Source organism: Pinus tabuliformis, chromosome 6 (assembly GCF_031772625.1).
Source record: "Pinus tabuliformis cultivar Carrire ecotype Pingquan chromosome 6, CPIR1, whole genome shotgun sequence".
NCBI lineage: Eukaryota > Viridiplantae > Streptophyta > Pinopsida > Pinales > Pinaceae > Pinus > Pinus tabuliformis.
The window spans coordinates 611,981,513-612,004,818 of record NC_142292.1 but is presented as its reverse complement, the minus strand read 5'-3'; the positions used below and the strand labels follow the sequence as shown (position 1 = coordinate 612,004,818).

The 23,306-nt window shown below is 35.7% G+C and overlaps 3 pseudogenes; 1 reads left to right on the top strand and 2 right to left on the bottom strand.

The window, feature by feature from the left end:
- Positions 1-384: 384 nt before the first annotated feature.
- On the bottom strand, positions 385-1,003 carry LOC149260065 (universal stress protein PHOS32 pseudogene; annotated as a pseudogene).
- A 5,247-nt stretch (positions 1,004-6,250) lies between these two features.
- LOC149260064 (heat shock protein 90-1 pseudogene) lies at positions 6,251-6,799 on the top strand (annotated as a pseudogene).
- Positions 6,800-15,499: 8,700 nt separating this feature from the next.
- LOC149260063 (universal stress protein PHOS32 pseudogene) lies at positions 15,500-16,096 on the bottom strand (annotated as a pseudogene).
- Between the last annotated feature and the right edge of the window lie 7,210 nt (positions 16,097-23,306).

Here is a 23,306-nt window from a genome sequence, read left to right as displayed (position 1 = left end):
GAGAAGCCAAGAGAAGAACCCAACAAGGGTTTGAGTAGCAGCGGCATTTGAACATAAAGCGGATTCTGTTGACTCTATTCTGCTGAGTAGAGGATCACTAGATCTATAGTGGCTTTGCGAGTTCATGCTCACTGTGGAAAAGCATTCCGAACCAACTTTACATCTGTGTCCACATTCAAGTGCTCAGGAAAGCTTGATCTCTGGAAAACCTGATTTCCAAGTTCTCCATTATGTTGCAACATTTAATCAGAGAGCATTAGTTGGCAGCAATTTTGAGTCATCTCTCGATTAGAAGGCATGCAAATCTAGGCTGCCATTAGAGAGATACATTGTGCAAGTTTCATGGGATTGAGCATCCAAGAGTGAAGGAAATGCGACCTATGACTAAGTCTCGTCATCGATCTTTGGAATGGGTTTTACTATGAAATCTTGTCAAGAACTTGGTCAAGATCATCAATCCTCCTTCTTCTTTATCGTCCAGATATCTGACGACTACAACGGGGCAGACGTAGTGATGTACAAAGTAATCAATGATGCTGCCAAGGCGACTCTTGTAGGTTTACCCGGAGGCCCCAAAACCCCAACTTCCCATGATAACAGCACTGAGGCTAAGCGTTTCAACCTCTTGGTAGAGCCTCTCTTTCATATCGTGGTCTTTCACGATGTGGATCTTGAAGGGTATGTGAGCATCGACTAGAGGTTGGGCAAGGTCGAAGGCCTTAGTCAATGTGAAGGCAACAAAATGGTCCTCAAGCTTCTGCTAGGACTCCTCATTGTTTTTGTCCTCGACGGATAAACTGATAGAACCCCAATCGGCCCCGTAAAGAACACTAGTCGGCCTAACATGGAGAAGGATCACATTATCACCTGGGCGGAGGTAATTAAACACGACCCTTTTCACTGCAAAGGCACTCTCGTCACTCAGATTCACTACTATAGCGATCTTTCGATCAGCGCCCTGCTGATGATGTTGTTGTTGTTTCAAGGAAGACGATAAAAGCATTGTGAAAGGATAATTTCAGCTTTTCAAAAAAAAATGGAATCGACAGCCATGCATTTTCCTTTTACCGAGATCTCTGTCTAGTCAATTTAATGTCTTAAATTGTTCTACATAAATTATCAATTCGGGTATCGTAAACTGATGAAGTGTGGTGCACTATATGTGCTTAGTTAACCTTTCTCTTACTTCATTGTTTTATAGTTTATGTTGTTTTTGGGGTTTTGTTCTTGTTGGTTTTCTAAGGTCTTAAGAATACTTTTAAAGGACAAGTATGGATAAAGATTTCAAGACAAGGCCTATGTCCTTAATGGTAGCTTCCAAAACTTAGCACTTCAAAATAACTTAAAACATGTTATTGATGGAGTTAGTATTTAAACAAAAGTGTAAATATACAACTAGTTCAATCAAAATAAAATGCAATAATCAAATAATGAGAGAATGACTATGAGACCCAGTATCCTTGCTGCTTCAACAAAAGGACAAGATGATTCTATCACGTCATTAGTTCATTAAAAGGCTATGTGCATCACTAATTTACAATCAACTTGAAAGCAATTTATGTACAATAATATACATGTTAAAAAGAAAATAAAATGCAGTAATTCAAACTGTACATTAATATACATGAAAATCAAAAAACGAAATACAAGAAATTAAAGTGACAACTATACAAGGCAGGGGCCCCCTACTACCTATGAAATCAAATATTTAAAGGAAAATAAAGACATGAAATAAAGGACTAATGACATCAGCCCAGTATCTCTGCTGCTGATTAAAATGAAAATGAAAACTTAATCTAAGCAATATGAAATCTAAGTGACACTACATAAAGGAGACAAATCACACTACTTTAACCTTTTCTTAACCTTTTTGCCTTTCAGCTAGATTTATCATGTGATAACAGTTATGAACAAGTCAGCAATGTGAGTCTTAAAGAAAACTAAACCAAGCTATACTAAGTGATATTTTGGCTCCAATAAAGTTATTTGATTATGGAAAAAGAACCATCAATAGATGAACAACTTGATATCTAAGAGCAGAAAGTAAAGTGCAAGTTAAAGAAATGATACTAATGAAAATCAAACTAGAAAAATAAAGGTCAGCAACATAGACAAGATGATCACATATGCCATTAGTCATGAAATCAAATCAAAATTAAACACACTTGCATGAATTAAAATTGCATGAATGAAAAATCTAATCTACCTTACATTCTACAAAGCAATATTTACAAAATGAAATCTACTCTACTTACATCCTAATATGCTCCATGACATCTACTTCACATCTCCTTCCATGTTGAGAACATCAAAGCTTTATTCAATTTCTTCAAAAGTACAAAGTACAAAAGCTTTCAAAAGCCATGGGACTAACAAGCTAAAAGGACTAAGAAAAGACTAAAAGGGAAGACTAACAAATGAAGGAGAGAGATCTCATATTTATACAAAAAGATGAGAGCCATCTCATTAATGAGAATCCATGAATCTCTCCCTCTACCTCTAGAGTCCTAATCAGAATAGGAACTGATAAGACACATGTCTTCTTAGAGTTACAATACAATTAGGAGATGTGACACATATCCTCATGATCCCATGATTCTTTCCAACCAAATTCGAATTTGGCCTTAGAGTGCCACATAAGGGTCTTCTAGAAGCCTCATTTCAACCTACACATGTCAACAATCTCAACCCATTTGTTAGGTATAAGCATATGCATATTATTTTCTAATGTTTAACGACAAATTCACTTAAAAGGCTTAGAAATAATAAATATTGGAAAAACATAAAGGTGGCCCAATGATAATGAAAGTGGGATGAATGTGGTGACATAGTAGTGAAATGGAGGTGAAATGGAGGTGATATAATGGACATAATAGTGAAATTATAATGCAAATGAATGACATTTTCAAGACTCAACATACCCCCCAACTGAAGCTATTGCATGTCCTCATGCAATATATATTACATTAACTCTTTTGATCCTTGAGCTTTGGCTTAACTTTGCATGATATCATTTGATAACTTCATATTTCTGCAAAGTGTTTCACTTGAATTGCAACATGGTTGGTTCTTGTGTTACAACCATTTTTTTTCTTTGTTGTTGCCTTCTACTTTGATATTTGAACTTTTCATAATGATATTTTGATTATTGTTGCAAAGTATATCTTTATTGGATTACATGATGGTTGGTTCTTGTGTGACAACCATGATTTTGTTTGTATCCAATTTATCCTGTAAGCACTTTTTCAAAAGCCATTGTATGCTCATAATAGCAATGTAATAATTAATATATGTTGGAAGTATGTGAGCTCTTGAATATGATATGGACATGGCAAGATATGAATATGAATGTATTCCCCCCCCCCCAACTGATGGTATTGGCAATTTTATGAAATGAGGAAGAGAAATGTTTTTCCAACAATTATCATTCTAGCTTTTTATGGAATTCTATGGTTAAAAGTTAGAAAATTCCGTACCTTCACTTACCCTTTGGAATGGATGAGTTGTATGTGTGGTGGCTGAAAACTTCTAATCATTTTCTTCTTCAAGTGGCTGATCAAGAGGAGTCATGGATAGAGAGATAAGATGACTTTTTATTGCTTCTACTAAAACTTGCTGAATCTGCTCCAAAATGCTGAAAATAATAGTCTTCATGTCTTCAAAACTCATTGGCACAATTCCTACTATGTGAAAATATGTTCTGATGTTGAACATAGTAGGAAATTGTTGGCTTAGTGGCCATTAATGGATGCCACTAGTCAACACGAGAACTCTCACCATTGATGACAATGAGAGTCAAGATGCCAAAACACATCTTGCTAGGTACGAATGAATTTGCTGATGTCGAGTCACCTAGAAGATCTAACGAACAAGGGACATTAATGTATTCCCATTGTTTGTCAGCATGAGGACTTGCCATTAAGGCATGCAAGCCTCAAGGTGTTTTTACAAAGAACTTAGACTCAAAGGACTATGGACTCAATAATTTGCATTGAAGCAAGGCTTATTTGCGGAATGAAAATGACAAGGAATGGAAAGTGAAAATGGAAGATGGCAATGGAGAACAGAAATGGCAATGGCAATAAGCATGTGAATGAGCCTCTTTCTTTTATTTGTGGGTTATTAATGGACAAAAAGAGATGGAAAGTGTATGTGAATGTAAGTGAAAATTATGGAGTGGAATGAGGTGAATGGTTTATTATGAAGTATGGATGTGATGGAGACAATAGTATCTGAAAGTTTTTCAAGTATTTGGATTTGAATTTGCATCAGCATATTTCCTCTTTGTTGCTGATCATCCTCTTATGAAACAAATTGGTCTCTTAGAGAGACACCATTCTCTTGTAGTCATTTGTCCTTCCTCCTGAAACTTGCAAAAAAACTAATACTTCTTCTGCAATGGAATGTAAGATTATCAAAGGAGAGGTGATCAATCTCTCTAGTTATGATATTTACATACAAAACTAAGAATTTGTATTAATGAAACAAGTTCTCAAAGGAAAAATCAAAAGAATTTATACCTGCTTTGAAATTAGTGCCTCAAGTTGAAGTTGCTTCTTTTCAACAATTTATTTCATTATTTTCCATTTCAAACTCTAATGATATATTTCTCATTGTATAGATCTTGTTGAGATCTTTCCAATGGTACTTAAATCATCAAAATCTGATTTTGTATGAGAAAGATAGGCTGATTTGAACAATGAGGTTTTTCTGGCTGCGGAATTGGGGAACAGCTCTGTAGCTAAAAATCTTGAATAAAAAGTTAGCCATTCATCTTTCATTATCAGTCCAAAATTAATCAATACCTTCAGAAAAGTGAGAAAATAACTTGTTCATTTCATTGATTCAAAATTATTATTTTTTTCTTGACATGCAGCGACTTAGTGTGGCGACTCAGTGTGGCGACTTTGTGATAACACACAATTTGACTTCCCTTTGACCGGGGCCTTTTTCATGAAATTTGATCGAATGAATAGGACACCATCCATGTACTGACATTTCCCTAGCTACCCATGTGACTTGTTTTGCTTGAGGACACCTGCAACCTAGAGTTTAACAAAACAGCTGCGGAATCTGGGATTGGCTGCGGAAACGTTGTATGAGCTGCGGAAACGATGTATTGGCTGCGGAAAGTGCAGAGTGTAGAAAGTGCTGTGAAATGGAGTGGCTGTGTGCGTGGAAGAGAAAAAAAAATGTGGAGGAGTGAAGGCTGTAACAAATTGATCTTCCATATAGTCTTTTCCATGGAAATAGCAAAGGAACCACCCTTTTTGAGGCAAACCGGTTGTTATGGCCGAGGTGCTCTTTGTTATGGTGAACTGCTGGTCTCCTACCTCCACGGTATTTCCATTAAATGACCGGGAAAATGCCTTTGTCACCTCTTTATTGTACCCTTTAAATTTTTGGATGAACTTCAACCATTCCTTTGTCTGTGGTTAACCCTCTAAAAATTTCAAACCCTCCGGTTCTGCTCTTAACAATTTCCCCATTTTCAGCTCTCAGTTTTACTTGAAGCTCTGACAGTGGTATATGGACGCTTGAGGAGAATGCTCACGGAAAAAACAGGGGAATTACGGTTGTAACAGAGTAGATAAACGGTATGGTGCAGAACTTGTGATCGGGGTTTTGCACAGAGAGGTGAGGAAAAAGAAAAGAGAGAGATTTACAGTAAAAACGAGAGTGGTGTATGAAAACGAGAATGGAAACGGTGGTATGAGAGAGTAGAGAACAACACAGCAATGATTTTATGCATGCGGAAAATGGAGATATGAGTAGATGAATCAACGGCCAAATCCGTAAGCGTCGGGTGGCTACGTACACTTGGCTGTGGAAATGATCATATGTAGAGCCGTGTTGGATTGAAACTACTGTTTAACGGGTCTTAATGAATTGCAATGGGGTAGAGGTGGCAGCATAGAACCAAATTTGAATTCCCCTTCTTCAGGCACGCCGAATTCAATCACACATCAAACTATCAGTTAATTAACTCACGTTTTTCTTCACGCGGCGGCAAAAAAGAGGCTCCAAAGAACCGAAGATTTCTCCCAGACCGCCACGAATTTCCTCAAACGGTTTCTGGGTTATCTAATTAACCCACCTAGAAAAACAACCCATGTTTTATTTTTTTGAAATTCGTCTCCATTTGGGCAAATCGAACGTTTGAAGTTTGACGTTTTTCCTGTGTTTACGCATTTTTCCTGAGTTAACAGTTCTGCATTCGGCTGTGAAATTGATTTTGAAATTTTTTTATATGGAATACTTGGAGGAGAGACGGCTGAAGGTTTTGATCAAGAAGCATTCCGAGTTCATTAGCTACCCCATTTATTTGTGGACTGAGAAGACCACCGAGAAGGAGGTCATTGACGATGAAGAGGAGACAGAGGAGAAGAAGGAAGATGAAGGGGATATCCAGGAAGTGGAGGAGGAAAAGGAGAAAGATAAGAAGAAAAAGAAGGTAAAGGAAGTGTCGCATGAATGGAGTCTCGTCAACAAGCAAAAGCCCATCTGGATGAGAAAGCCAGAGGAGATTACAAAGGAAGAGTATGCATCGTTCTATAAGAGTCTCACCAATGATTGGGAGGATCACTTGGCAGTGAAGCATTTCTCTGTAGAGGGTCAATTGGAGTTCAAGGCTATTCTCTTTGTTCCGAAGAGGGCTCCATTCGATCTCTTTGATACAAAGAAGAAGCTCAACAATATTAAGCTTTATGTGAGAAGGGTTTTCATAATGAACAACTGTGAGGAGCTTATTCCCGAATACCTAGGAATGGAGATAGCCATAGATTGTTTTTTTCTCTAAAATTGTGAATTTTTATATTGCTTAGTCATTCCTGCATTTTCATTTTATTGCACTAACTTCTTGACTGTAAATGTGAAAAACAGAGTGGTGGCTGCGAAAACCGGTATCAGCTGTGGAAATAGGTATCAGCTGCGGAAACCAGTGTCACAGCAACTTCTTAGCTAAATAGAGATAGTTAGGCAATCTTGATGGAAATGATCATGGGGAAATAACTTTTATTGATGAAATGGATGGCATGGAGTGAAAATGGAAATGAAATGAAGTTTATTTTTTCTCTTCTCCTTTTTTTTTTTTCTCTTTTTTTTTTTTTTCTTGAATCAATTGAAGTGATGAAATTTATTTTGTCTCCTATTTTTTCTTAACAACTCTTTTTCTGATCCTCCAGATCATACAAAGTGCAGGAGGAGAGCATACTCAAGAATTGTTAATAATTTTTTTCAGATGTAAGAAATAAGGTCTCCTAATTACACTTCCCCGGCAACGGCGCCAAAATGTCTAGTCAATTTAATGTCTTAAATTGCTCTACATAAGTTATCAATCCCGGTATCGTAAACTGATGAAGTGTGGTGCACTATATGTGCTTAGTTAACCTTTCTCTTACTTCATTGTTTTATAGTTTATGTTGTTTTTTGGGTTTTGTTCTTGTTGGTTTTCTAAGGTCTTAAGAATACTTTTAAAGGACAAGTATGGATAAAGAATTCAAGACAAGGCCTATGTCCTTAATGGTAGCTTCCAAAACTTAGCACTTCAAAAGAACTTAAAACATGTTATTGATGGAGTTAGTATTTAAACAAAAGTGTAAATATACAACTAGTTCAATCAAAATAAATTGCAATAATCAAATAATGAGAGAATGACTATGAGACCCAGTATCCTTGCTGCTTCAGCAAAAGGACAAGATGATTCTATCACGTCATTAGTTCATTAAAAGGCTATGTGCATCACTAATCTACAATCAACTTGAAAGGAATTTATGTACAATAATATACATGTTAAAAAGAAAATAAAATGCAGTAATTCAAACTGTACATTAATATATATGAAAATCAGAAAACGAAATACAAGAAATTAAAGTGACAACTATACAAGGCAGGGGCCCCCTACTACCTATGAAATCAAATGCTTAAAGGAAAATAAAGACATCAAATAAAGGACTAATGACATCGGCCCAGTATCTCTGTTGCTGATTAAAATGAAAATGAAAACTTAATCTAAGCAATATGAAATCTAAGTGACACTACATAAAGGAGACAAATCACACTACTTTAACCTTTTCTTAACCTTTTTTCCTTTCAGCTAGATTTATCATGTGATAACAGTTATGAACAAGTCAGCAATGTGAGTCTTAAAGCAAACTAAACCAAGTTGTACTAAGTGATATTTTGGCTCCAATAAAGTTATTTGATTATGGAAAAAGAACCATCAATAGATGAACAACTTGATATCTAAGAGCAGAAAGTAAAGTGCAAGTTAAAGAAATGATATTAATGAAAATCAAACTAGAAAAATAAAGGTCAGCAACATAGACAAGATGATCACATATGCCATTAGTCATGAAATCAAAGCAAAATTAAACACACTTGCATGAATTAAAATTGCATGAATGAAAAATCTAATCTACCTTACATTCTACAAAGCAATATTTACAAAATGAAATCTACTCTACTTACATCCTAATATGCTCCATGACATCTACTTCACATCTCCTTCCATGTTGAGAACATCAAAGCTTTATTCAATTTCTTCAAAAGTACAAAGTACAAAAGCTTTCAAAAGCCATGGGACTAACAAGCTAAAAGGACTAAGAAAAGACTAAAAGGGAAGACTAACAAATGAAGGAGAGAGATCTCCTATTTATACAAAAAGATGAGAGCCATCTCATTAATGAGAATCCATGAATCTCTCCCTCTACCTCTAGAGTCCTAATCAGAATAGGAACTGATAAGACACATGTCTTCTTAGAGTTACAATACAATTAGGAGATGTGACACATATCCTCATGATCCCATGATTCTTTCCAACCAAATTCGAATTTGGCCTTAGAGTGCCACATAAGGGTCTTCTAGAAGCGTCCTTTCAACGTACACATGTCAACAATCTCAACCCATTTGTTAGGTATAAGCATATGCACATTATTTTCTAATGTTTAACCACAAATTCACTTAAAAGGCTTAGAAATAATAAATATTGGAAAAACATAAAGGTGACCCAATGATAATGAAAGTGGGATGAATGTGGTGACATAGTAGTGAAATGGATGTGAAATGGAGGTGATATAATGGACATAATAGTGAAATTATAATGCAAATGAATGACATTTTCAAGACTCAACAATCTCCTTTCTTGATTTTCCCCCAATCAGCTATACAAATATCAAGAATCAGTTTTATAACTGATTCGTAATTTTAAAATTACTTTTACATAGGGTTATTTACAATAGGGATATTACATACTCCCCCCCTTAACAAGAACACCATCCTCAGTGTTCATCTCTCGCTAGAACTTTAGATTTTACTCCTAATATAACCATTTAAACCACACAAAAAGTGATCCTTCCTGCTTAATATCAAAGATTTCATTCCAAGAAATGACAATAAAGAAAATAGTAATGTTATAACATAAGAAAGATCAATAGTCATAAGCATTCATAACTACAAAAATATGCAAGTTCTAGTTTCCATCACTTGGCCCTTATTTAAATTCATAATATACAAAAACAAATCTCTATGGCAACTTACCATTACTTACCATCTACTCTTGAAAATCACGAGCACTTTCATGTAAGCAGTTTAATAGTGGTTGAACAACCCATCAATCATCCATGGTAACTAATATTGTAATGTATGACTAACAAATTCAATTGCATTAGTCACAATATTCTGAGTCAAATGAAGATACCTTTAACTATCAATCAATTGTGCAATGTTAGATGATATTTAAATCACAGTACTCTTAGAAGTACTTAAAGAGCACTGACACTAATCATCAAATGATAAATCACTGCTCCACGTGCACACTGAATTAATTCTCACTAAAGACATCCACAAAGTACCTCTAAAGGTACCAAAAGAGCACCTAGCTCTCTAATTATCAAAACAATCAATCATTGCATCAAGTGAAAATTGTCTTATCCCTTACTAAGATGTTCACAAGATTAGTAATACAATAGAGGAATTAAAATTTCCAATAACTCCTGATTGATCACTAAGCTCATTTTATGTTAAATGTGCATGACATATTTTACACAACTATATATAGAATTCATTTTTAACATAACATATAGATGATTAGTTAATTTCTTTAGCTATGAGAACCACAATAGGCTAAGGAATTCCCAACCCATGGGAATTGGTTTCCACAACCAAATCGAGTCATTTTCACATCCAAATAGTTTCTTTGATAGATACCTTACCAATTCTAACATGGAATTCCACTAGCCAACCAGCTCAAGAATTCCAATGACCACACAGGGTCCAACATAGGATTCCTTTTGGCAGTGTTGTGCCTATTCCTCTGACAGGGTCCTGTCTATGAGGAATTTTGGGCCTCCTCCAATAGGTTCCAAATCAACAGAGTTGCCTCACGCTTTTTACCCTCTTCACCATCTTGGCAAACTCTTTTCGCTTATTGAGATAATTGATCTCTAGGGAGAGGAAATCCAGGTAGACAACTACCATCAACCCCTCCGGGCTGGTAACTACCATCAACCCAAGGCATTCAATCCGAGCAGACAAGTACCATCAACCCCTCCGGGTAAGTAACTGCCATCAACCCAAGGCATTAAATCCGGGCAAACAACTGCCATCAACCCCTCTGGGAAGGTAACTACCATCAACCCAAGGCATTAAATCCGAGCAGACAAGTACCATCAACCCCTCCAGGTAGGTAACTGCCATCAACCCAAGGCATTCTAGCCTTTCCCAACTATTTGCAACTGTCTGGCATGTTAAATTTCCCTTTTATTACTCTTTCCCAAAGTAATTTACATAATGAACCATATGAACATTATCATTGACAAAATAAATATGCATTTACACCATGCATTTAAACTTAACCCTCATCATGGGTCCACAACATCTAGATTGATGGGAAACATATCTATCATACATATTGTATGCATTCTGATTTTCCAAATAACATAATCATGCATATCATATACCATTATAATTTCTCATTTATGATTGCAATTCACATTGCAACAATTTAGGTGATGATTTTTCTTGTTGCCATTAAGATACCACTACTTAATCCCATCAGTAACATTAGTTATAAATATGCACCAGTTAACAAGTATTCAATTTCCAAAAATTATCATGCATACAATATTGTCATGTATAAAAACATATGCAAATATTCATTAATGTATAAATGTCAACAATAGTTGAGTCAACAATCTAAACATTTCAAATTTCCCATAGTCTATTGTCGTAATCCACACCGTCCTTAATGGAGTATTATCTTACGTTTACTATGGCTAGCATTGGCCATGCATCATAATATAATTAAGCATAATCAAGGTGTTCTGACCAACCCTTGGTTCAACATGCATAACTAACTAATTAAACTACCCTTATCGGAAGCAATTCCTCTACTTATGCAATTAGAAGCATGATCCCCTGAGTGTCATACATGCACCAAAGTTACCACTTGATGTTAGATGCAACAACTATCTTAACACTACTATGTGACCATTTTAGAATAATGACTTCAAGGAGACATTACGAAAATCATTAACATCAACACACTTTAGTTATCATTTTCCAACTCCTTAAACATGGCCAAAGGAATACTCACGTGCACTTCAAGCGCTATCTGGTCATCACCAGACTCAGCGTCTTCTGCAAGATTCTGGCACTCAAAGCGTGCGATATCTGGTCATCACTAGACTTAGCGATTCTTTTTGTTTCCATCTCTGTTTGTCCCTATAGCACGGTCTTCTTCCTTCTCCTTGCTTCCTTTTCCTTTGGAAGCATCTGTAGTTGGGGAAGGTAGTTAGGGTTTACTGGTAACTGCATTAACATAGGTAGTCTATTTATGAATAATTGTCACATGTAATTCTACCATGAATCGGTCCTAGAAATGTTACCCACTGAACATGCTTCTACAATTAACCTCACACTGGAATGCAACATACATAAGAAATCTATCATTCCCATAGTAGAGATAAATTCAACCATCACTAAATTGAGGCTCAAATGACTTTTATCTCACAACAAGTAATGATTAACATAAAACTCATACCATGCTAGTGAATCTCAAATAATTAGAGGGGAAACGTCATTAAATCTATTAAGACATAAGCATATACTATGGGTGAATAAAATCAAGAACTCTTCTCATAAACAACCGGAACTATAGCACAGAGAGAGCAAGAATCATCATACACACATTCCAGGCATGTGAATCCAATCAAACCATCACTTGTTTATGAATTGTAATAATCTTAAATCCAATTCAATTAATGCATATAAGTTCTATTGGTTAGTCATACAACACTAACCAATCTCAACTACCAATCATCTTCATGCATCCATGACAAGACTTAATAAAAAATTAGTTATTATAGTCAAGTCTCATTACCTGACTCATTGTTTATTTTCAAGTCTAAAGGGGTTCTTACAATGTCTTTTTAAAACACTATTATTGTCAAATCCAAGGCCATCCCCGTATTTTACATTCATGCATTGACTCATTAAAATTAGTTCATTGTAACTTCAATCATGTTCATTAAAAGCATTATTATTATTGTCATATTTGCAAAGCAAGAGCTGGTAGTTGATTGTCACTTTCCTTAATGAGTGTTCAATATTTTTCTTAAGTGTAATGAGTGTTCAATATTGTTCTTAAGAATCCAATGTCATGAACATAGTTATGCAACAAACTTTATTACTTACTACGCAAAGTAGTTATAAACATGAATGACACATATCATACCGAAAGTAGTGTACTACATAAATCAATATGTGAATGGTTAAACTCATACTTGAGTTAATGCCCACTGGTGGTGTACCTCTATTTCTTTTCCGCTTACCAATTCCCAAAGGCGCCAGTGCTGCAACCTTTAGCTCTGATACCACTTGTAACATACCTCAGTAACCACACATGTAAAAGCAAGGAGTTAAAATTTTTATACAAATTACCACAAGTAATTATCCAATTCACAACTCCACATTCCTTACTAACCATTATATATAATGTTCATTAGTACATAAGGTGAATTGCAATAGAGAGCAGTAAGTTTCATAACCATTGACAACCACTACTGTAGTGTAATAACATAAATTGTCTCATGAACCTTGCCTCCATTTCATGATTTCCTTAACCATATTAATTAATCATTTACATGGACATTGTGATTATCACATCAAATAAAGAATCATCATCATCAAGGATTCAACGTCATCAAACTAACACATAGACAATCACATCATTGAACATGCATATACCCTGGAAACCTCATAGGGTGAAAACTAGCAAACGCTTAATCTTATGATTAAATACTCGTGAGGGTTTTCACCCCTCACTCAATGGCTTATAAGGGATTTCATCCCCTAACCATTGTTATAAAATTATTCCAATGAATTATCATTAATTTTTCACATAACTAGCTAAAAGACAATATATTTTCCATGAAACCCTTTACTTACATACCGCCACATGCAACATTCCTCATGGCATGATTGTTCTAGCAATGTACGATGCCACAACTCGTACTCATCTGCATGGACCATTAATCCTTTTCCTACCACAACGTTAAATATAATCTATCCCTCGTGCAAGTAATCCAACTTTACCTTCCCATGTTATCATTATCAACATTGACATCATGATTACATTTATAAATAATCATATTAACTAGCATTTCCCTTCGCATAAGCACATATTCTTAGAGGACAAAACACTAAGGCATTCCTTTGAAGGGACTAACTAAAACATCAGTTATAATCTTCTTACATGAAAATTTACATAAACTTTATCAAAAGATATAGTCCTTTAGCTATTACTTTTGACGCATGCAAATATATAAAGCAATCTCACACAACCTGTAGTCTTTTCCCGCATGCGAATATATATCCTTTCTAATGAAAGCTAACACAAATCTCATGTGCATACACATCTCATTCAACAAGAAACTAAGATAATAGTTATGTTAGCATAAAAGTAATCACATATCATTTTCCTAAAGAAAATGACTCAATAGTTCTTCAATCCATACAAAGAGTTCATCTCTATAACACATTGACTATACTTTGTGCATCCAATAGCTTATCATAATAGCCCTTCTATTCCCTTCTCTGGTATTATACCATCATTTCATGTAAACAATTACATACTTCTTTAGTAAAGGAGGTCATTATAACCCCATTTCTCTATCTTCCTATATGTAAGTTTCTCATGCTTCCCTTCCAAGAAATTATTATAGATACCCATATTTATTCTTAAAAATCAAGAAACAATATCCAACTTATCGAGCAAGACAATATTTTCAAGAGATTAATATTTCCAAGGAAGTTAACATCGATTATTATTTTCAAGAGAGTCAACATAATACTTTCTCTACGTACACACCAAATCATATTTCCAATGTCACCATAGCTACCCTTATGTGCATGTAACATGTGTTTTTCCTAACACAATTATTTTACTTCAATGCACATAATCTTTTCATGAAACAAGTATGGATTCTTATTCTTGCATGAACACTATTCATATGTGTCTTTTAAGAAAAGAATCTCTAACTTTGTTTTCATGAAATCTCGGATAAAGTCATTATTTTCATGCATGCAGAATGCACTCTTTTTAGAAAAAGAACAATATTTATGTGTATATAAAACATATATTTTTCTTTAAGAAAGTTAGAATGATTATCTATGTGCCTAGAAGCACATCATTAGCATTTTCTATCATGCATGCAATGCATAATTATTTCCCAAGAAGCTTCGAAATTAACTAGTATCACAAAGCATTTAAGCATATATCCACTTGCAAGAAAATGACAAGTGACTTGGAATTTAACACACAAGATTCACATGTAATCATTCTAAGAGAAAAACTACATATTTTCTTTATAAGAAAAAACTACATACTCTCTTAGCTTTTTGGTCCACACATTTTTCACATTCTTCTTTGCATACTACTATGCATATATTATCTATATTTGGTAAGAAATCTTTCAAAAAGATGCCCAAATAAAACATACTTATATTTTCCTTTCAAGAAAGCAAGCAAGATACTTATCTTAGTCATGGCAGCCTCCTTGCCTCCATCACCGTTGCTCTGGAAGCCAAACCCGCCAGAGACACTTAAATCAATTTAGAGAAGCCAAGAGAAGAACCCAACAAGGGTTTGAGTAGTAGCAGCATTTGAACATAAAGCGAATTTTGTTGACTCTATTCCATTGAGCAGAGGATCACCGGATCTGTAGTGGCTTTGCGAGTTCACTCCCATTGTGGAAAAGCATTTCGAACCAAATTTACATCTGCATCCACGTTCAAGTGCTCAAGAAAGCTTGATCTCTGGAAAAGTTGATTTCCAAGTTCTCCATTATGTTGCAGCGTTTAATTAGAGAGCATTAATTGGCAGCAATTTTGAACCATTTCTCGATTAGAAGGCGTGCAGATCCAAGCTACCATTAGAGAGATATGTTGTGCAAGGTTCATGGGATTGAGCATCCAACAGTAAAGGAAATGCAACCTATGACTAAGTCTCATCATCGATCTCAGGAAAGGGTTTTACTGTGAACTATTATTGAGAACGTGGTCAAGATCGTTGGTCCTCCTCTGTTTTTATCATCTGGATATCTGACGACTATAATGGGGCAGACGTAGTGGTGTACAAAGTAATCGCTGACGCTGCAAGGCGGCTCTTGTAGGTCCGTCTTGATGCATCAAAACCCCGACTTCCCATGATAACAACATTGAGGCTGAGCCTCTCTTTCATATCGTGGTCTTTCATGATGTGGATCTTGAACGGTATGTGAGCATCGACCAGAGGCTGGGCAAGGTCAAAGGCCTTAGTCAATGTGAAGGCAACAAAATGGTCCTCAAGCTTCTGTTAAGACTCGTTGTCGTTGTTGTCCTCGACGGATAAATCGATAAAACCCCAATCGACCCCATACAGAACGCTGGTCAGCCTAACATGGAGAAGGATCATGTTATTGCCCGGGCAGAGGTAATTAACCACAACCCATTTCACTGCAAAGGCACTCTCGTTGCTCTGATTCACTGCTATAGCGATATTTCGATGAGCACCCTGCTGATGATGTTGGTGTTGTTGCATGGAAGAAGATAAAAGCATTGTGAAAGGATAATTTTCGCTTTTTAAAAAAAACGAAATTGACAACCATGTATTTTCCTTTTACAAAGATCTCCTTTCTTGATTTCCCCCCAATCAGTTTTACAAATATCAAGAATGAGTTTTATAACTTATTCGTAATTTTAAAATTACTTTTACAGGGGTTATTTACAATAGGGATATTACAAAAACTAAAACTAAAAGGTAGAAGATTATAAATTGTGATTTTATATTGTTTTAAATATATTTTTAATTATAAATAAATATAATCTAAAAACATGTTCTCTTATTTAGTGAAATTGTAATTTTATGTTTTTTTTAAATGTTTTTATTTATATATTTATTACTATTATTATTTATAAATAAATTCAACTCACTTATAACATTAAAATTATGTAATTTAAAAATACGATTATTAGAAAAAGGAACTAAAACTAAAAGGTAGAAGATTTAAAGAACACCGTTTTGGTTTAGATCCATTTTAACCACAGATCCGTAGGATCCATTCTCTTGACATGCAAACCTCTTTTAGAGTGCAAAACTTGAAAAAAAAGTATGCACCTCAAGTGATTTAATCCTCTTCAAAATTGATCTATATTGGTTCTATATATGCATATAGCATGTGTAAATTTTCATTTTTAAAAATATATTTTTGAATGCATAAATATATACAATACCTTGAAAGTTTACTTGGAGAATTGGATTGTGTAAACTACACCACATAAATTTCCAATTCCAACAAATCTTTGCTAAACAAAATTTAAATTTAAATTTAAAATTGGAATTAATAGTTCTAGGAAAATGGCTAATTAATTTAAAATTTTAAAAAAGAGAACTCAAATTCTAAAAAATCCCTTCTTGAGGTTGACTGAAAAATATCCTCAAATCTGAAGGTCACTTTAATCTCATTATCAACACACTTACTTTGTCATTTCCTCTGTGCAATTACATTTTTTGTGCGCGAGTACCCACCGCTACTTATGGTAATGTTTCTCCTCATTACCCTACATGTTATAGCTTGGATATAATATGTTTATAAGATTTTAACATGATTAGATAATATCAAGTATCAAGTCAAGAAAATCTCACGGGGACACACACACGTGAAAAGAAAAAGTGGGTATAAATATCCTCCCATGCTCTGGTGTGCTCACACCTGCAATAAGCAAAAGATATAATCCACCCCCTGGCTGCGAGGGATTGCTTTCTTCTCCCTCGTTGCGCTAGAATGATGAATTACTTCATACGTTTGGGTGTTGGCATTTTAGGTCAGTAATATCTACCATATTCTTATTTTGAATATCTAAGCTTGATTAAATTTAGATAGTTTTATTTTTATTTAGCTAGTTCTATTTTTATTTGGTAAGTTTTTTTATTAATTATGATTTTTTAGAGTTTTGGTATTTGGAATAGATTTGCAAATCTCATTTTTATTTATATTTAGCAAGTCCCCTCACTAATTTTGGTTTTTAGAGTTTTAATATTTGGAATAAGGTAATTTATTTATGTTTAAATTTCTAAAAACTTCACCGTAGACCAATAATATAGAAAAATACAAAGAATATGAAAACAAATCTCACTTTCCTCTTAAAAATTAAAGCATAGAAATATAAATATGAAACTGAAACAAATCTCACTTTTCTCTTAAAAATTAAAGCATATGAAATATAAATATGTGATGAACATCATAGTAGGTATGTCAATTAACGCATAGAAATATAAATATGAAACTGAAACAAATCTCACTTTTCTCTTAAAAATTAAAGCATATGAAATATAAATATGTGATGAACATCATAGTAGGTATGTCAATTGATTTATTTGGCATGGCATTGCAGGAAGTGCATTTGCCTTGCTTATGTATGGTGCAGAAATGTAAGTATCAGCTCAAACTGATCATATTGTCGATATTAATAAACTTCACAACGACTTTAGTCGTAATATTAGGTTTGATTTGAATATTTAATTTTATGGTTTTCGTCGTTTAACTACGTTTGACATAAATCTCAACCTTTAATATGTGATTACTACTAAAAATATTTAAAATATTTCATGAGATTAAATCTTTACCATTCATCTAATAATTATTAATAATTAAACTAAAATTCTAAAAACCCCACTTACAAGAACATGTTGATATAATAATCTGCCATATTATACCATATATAAAATCTCTATTTGTATAAATAGGTTTTATATATCTGTGGCTTAGTGTGAGTTTCACATTGTTCTTAAAACCCATATTTCCATTGCTAAGCTGGTTTCCAGAAAATCTCCATTGGCCTTACTCTAATGCCTTTGCTCGGTAAACTCTTTCAATAACTACATGTGTATCAGCAGAATCAACGGACCCATAAACAACTAACTCACTTGTTTAATCTACTGCTTAAATGACTGTTGATGCTGGATCAACTGCTGAACTATTTCAAGGGGCTTTATATACAATTCCATTAGCCCGAGGATACACCGTCTCTACCTCCACCTTATATGCTATTGCTGTTGCTAGCTCTGTTGTTGGATATACTACTGCTGATGCTGGTATGGTTATCTTAGCTGCTTTCTAGTGTTTCCTTTTTCATATAGGAAAGCTATCGATCTCGCTTTCGAAAATCCAAATATGGATCTTGATCTGGAAAGGAAAAAGTTGGGTCTCTAACATAAAGATCTGGATCTTTGGCTAACCTTTGTTTCTACTATTCAACAACTTCTTAGCATGGATAAACAACTACCTCTGCTATATTTTTAGTCCCTATTCCTTTGTAGCCAATGTGTATGAATATGTGGTGAGCTCCAGTATTGCAACAATAATGCTGCAACTCCTAGGGCTTCTTTCTTTACTTTTCTAAACCCAGTAGTTCGTAACAAAGTTGGAAGTGATAGTGCTATATGCACAAGTACTAGTTCTTACCGCATGCTGTCACTTGATCAGCTGGCGCAAGTTCGCTAGGAGCTTAAGACAACTTCTATGAATTCTCAGAAGAAGCTTTTAACTGTGATGAAAGAAATCTAACTCGAAAGAGGCTATTCTACTTGCAGAAAGAGAATGAAAACTGAAATGAAACACAAACCCTAGCAAACCCCAGTCTACCCACTAACCTTATTGTTGCAGGAAAAAAGATCAAAATTGATGAAATGAGTGCCATTGTCTATTGAAAAGGTAAATTGCATTTATTCAAGCTACTTCTGAAAAGAAATGATGAGAAATTATTTCTTTGTACTTTTGAGCATTTTTGTATGGAATTATTATGCTTGTGTTTTGACTGGTTGTGGCTATGTAGGGTTTGGTGGCAAAGGAAGATAGAGTTGGACTTTGCAGAAGGTGAGGAAGGTGTGGATGAGTCCTAAGAAGCCCCTAGTACCCTTCTAAAGACTTCCATTGTGATCAGACTTCAAAAAATGACTCATAGGAAGTTCTACAGGAAGCTGCAAGGAATCTACAGGGGGTTTTACAGGAGGATCTACATAAGGAGGCCAAAAGTGGTTTTTGGAGGTTTGAAGGTGGAAAAACAATGGGAGAGGGGAAATGAAGGTTGGATGAAGGTGTTGGGGGGTCTATAACTTGTCAAGGAAGATTAGAAACGAAATAGATGGTTGGATTTGTTCAAAGGGCAACGAAGAAACTTTGTGAGAAACCGAAGAAATTAGGGCAGATTGGCGAAATGTGGTGAATGAGTGGGGAAACCTTGGAGAAGTGAGTTGGTACTAACAATTTAATGGAGGGATAGTGGGCTGAAATGTTCCACAAGAGAGTTGCACACTTACTTCTCAAAACTGACCAAAGCAAGAACCAAAAAACATAGGTTTGTCTATTTTAACCTAATTTCTGACCTAAAACTAGAGAAATGCTGAAAAATATCTTGTGAATAGGAAATCATGTGAAAAAACCATGTTAAATAAATAGGAAACGAGCTAAGCATGTGAATCTAAACTAATTTCAACTTCTCGAACTCGAAATATCACACTAGCAGTTGCATTTGAAGAGCAAAAATGGTGTTTTTGCTGGCAGCAGTAGTGCCTTGACCTCGAGTCATGGTTCTAAGGAGGGAGAAAGGAGATCAAGACCCAATGTTGACCTTTTTTGATCTTTTTCTGTATTGCAACAAACTACTTAAGAAACTTGAAGCAAAAACAATTGTTCTAATTATCAAAAGCAACGTAATCTAATGAAACAAAATGAACCTAAACAATAGAAATTATGTCATGAATGAAAGCAAAATCATACAAATATGCAAAGGAGGTGTTGGACAACTTGGGTTGGGCCCTAACCTAAGAGCTTCAGCCCTCTTAGAAATGATCAGTGCTGGTTCAAAACTTGGTTCATCTTCATTTATCAAAAAATAGTAGTTACATCACAAAACTGTCTTCAAAAAGAGCTCGAAAATGAGCTGAGTACAATGTTGCACCAAAGTGCTGAAATAGACTAAGAAATGGCTAACCTACTGAGGCTTGAAGCCTTCTTATTTATACAAGTGGGGACTCCCAACAGTCCTCCTAAACTTTAGGAATTTGGATGTCTAGAACTGAAGATAACAACAACCCTATTTGACTTGCTTGGCTGCCCCTTGGAATCATCAATGTGGGCCTTTGTACTCCGAAATGCTAATGGAGAATTCGAGGAAGGGGCCATTAGTGAAGGAGACACCTATCCTACAAGTCCTCATCCTTGTTTCCTCAAGTTTGGCTGCCATTTTGCTCATAAATTCCTGGTCCTTGTCCAAAATTGTCTAAAAAATATGCAATAACACTCATTAGACTACATGGCAAAGTGACTATTCCCATTCAGTATACTAACATAATTATATTCAAAAACATGCACAAGACTATTGAAAATGGTGGATTAAATGAAAATAATAGGCAAAATGAGCCCATATAGTTACCCATTTCTGGGGCTCATCATCACCCCCCTGCTAAATGGGTTGCTCATCCTCTAGGCAACTAATCTAGTTCTTCATCTTTAATAGCTTTACCAAATTTCTTGACATCCCAAGCCTTTGATGTGATGTCTTCCTCTTTGTCATGGAAACCTGCTTTCCTGTCCACTTCCTCCCATTGTTTCTTTTCTTCCTCCTCCTTAAATCCTTCCAAAAGTCCTAGTAGCAGTGGACGACTGAATTTAAGATCAATCCAGTTAGCTTTCAAGTTTTGCATTGATTGTTTATATAGGGACACTCTCCTCATAGCTTCCCTCATTCTGATTGGGGAGTGATACTCCCTGATCTTTAGGCTATGTGATAATGTATTCCACTTTCTCATGCAGGCATGAAGGCAGTGATCACCAAACAATATCTCCATATTTTCAAAGTGAGCAATAGCCTATGCTTGCCTGTCAACATAGTCAGGGGCAACTTGAGGATTGGTTGCAAGGTGCTAGTGGGCATAGATGAGATCCAATGGTTCTGCTGGTTCTACCCTTATCATTAGGGGCTCACTTAGCTCCTTTGCCATGATTTTTTGAATTTCCACTGTCCTCTTTTCTTCATGGTTCAACCAAGAAGCCATAGCGATGAGCTGTAGGTCTCCAAATGCAGCATTTAGATCCCATAAATTCATGTCAGGAAGTGCCATGTTGTGAAGGTAAAATTCTGCTAGTTTGGCTTTATCCTCGGCTAAACTATTATCACATAAATGCATAAATTGGCCATAATCTTGAAATGGTGTTGTGCCCCTCTTGGCCAATGTGTTGATCTGGAATTGGAGCCATTGATCTTTGAGACGCAGTGCATATGATATAGCTAGTTTTCTACACTGTAAGGCCTCCATTTCCTAGCTGGCCATGCAGGCCATCTCGGCTTCCTTTTCCTACAGCTGCCTTTTCAAAATCAGCACTTTAGTTGCTGCCTGAGATTCTTTTTCTTGTTGCTATTTCTCTGCTACTTCACTATCTATCTATATTTCTTCTTCCTGCTGTTGTTTCTCTATTGCTTCACTATCTACCTGGGGTCCCTCTTTTTGTTGTTGTCTTTCCAAAATTCGTAGCTTATCTCCTCCTTGAGGTCCCCTTTCCTGTAGTTTCTTTTTCAACAGTTCATTTTCTTCATGTAGTTGAGCTCTTCTAATGTTCTCTGTGTGCCTTACCATGCCCACTTATCTATTCATCTCTCTCAACTTGTTTTCCATGTGCCCTATATCTTCGACCCCTTTAGATTTGGCAATTTGCATCCAGGTGTGTGTCCTGACTTGCTCCTTTTCTAGTTCAAAGAAAAGAGGCACTGCGAATTTTTGTGGGATGATATTTCCACCTTCTACAAGATTGTAATAGGAGCCTAAATTACGCTGAGGGCTTGGCTCGGGTATTTCTTTGGCCTTACCTTCCTCTTGGGACTGCTCTTTTGCCTTCTTTTCCAATTTTTTAGTTTCTTTGAGTTTGGCCAGTGTCTCCTGTAGAGAGGTTTGTGCCACTTGTAGGACTGCTTTAGAGTCGATCAATTTGATCCTTTCCTTCCAGGTGGAGGTCTTAGGACTCCCTCTCTCGTAGGTGATAGAGATTTTGGAGGGAGATTCCTCTCTTGTCACAGTAGGTGCATCCTCAATGATAATGGGCTCTTTTGATGGTGGTTGTGGCTTGCCTACCTTAATTCTGGTGCTTCTCCAGGCTTTGAAATACATAGATGTTTGTCTTTTCCTTTTCCCCTTTTGCTTAGGTGGAGTGCCCAATGCAGCAAGGATAGTTACTGCTTCCCTTACTAGTATCTTAGGACACACTTCTTCTTGCTGTTCCTTTTCTTCATCCTCTGCAGTTTTTCCCGTGTCTGCTGTTTCTGTTGTCTCTGGTGGTGTCTTCTCCTTTTCTTGCTGAGTTTCTACCTTTCCTGTGGCAGTTTTTTTTTAGCTTTCTTCGGCTTGTTCTTCTTAGCTTTTGTCCTCTTCCTCTTCTCTGTTTTTGATGCTATTTTCTTTTCTGCCTTAGGTTCAACTGTGGTTTGGTTCGGTTTCTCTTCTTCTATTTGATATTTTGTGCTTCCTCATGAATTTCCTTCCCAGGTTCCTTTGTCTACTCCTCCTCTTCACTACTAGATGGGCTAAGGTCATCAATAAGAGTTTTGATGTCATCTTCTCTAGACATGTTCCTAAAAATTTCCCAACCTATAGGGATGGTGTATACGTGTGGGGCATCCTCTACCAACAATTTGATGAGCCCATGGTGGGCCAGTTGGTTTGGAACCCCTGCATTCAACTTGGTGCCACACTCTATCAAACACTGGAGGAGAAATTA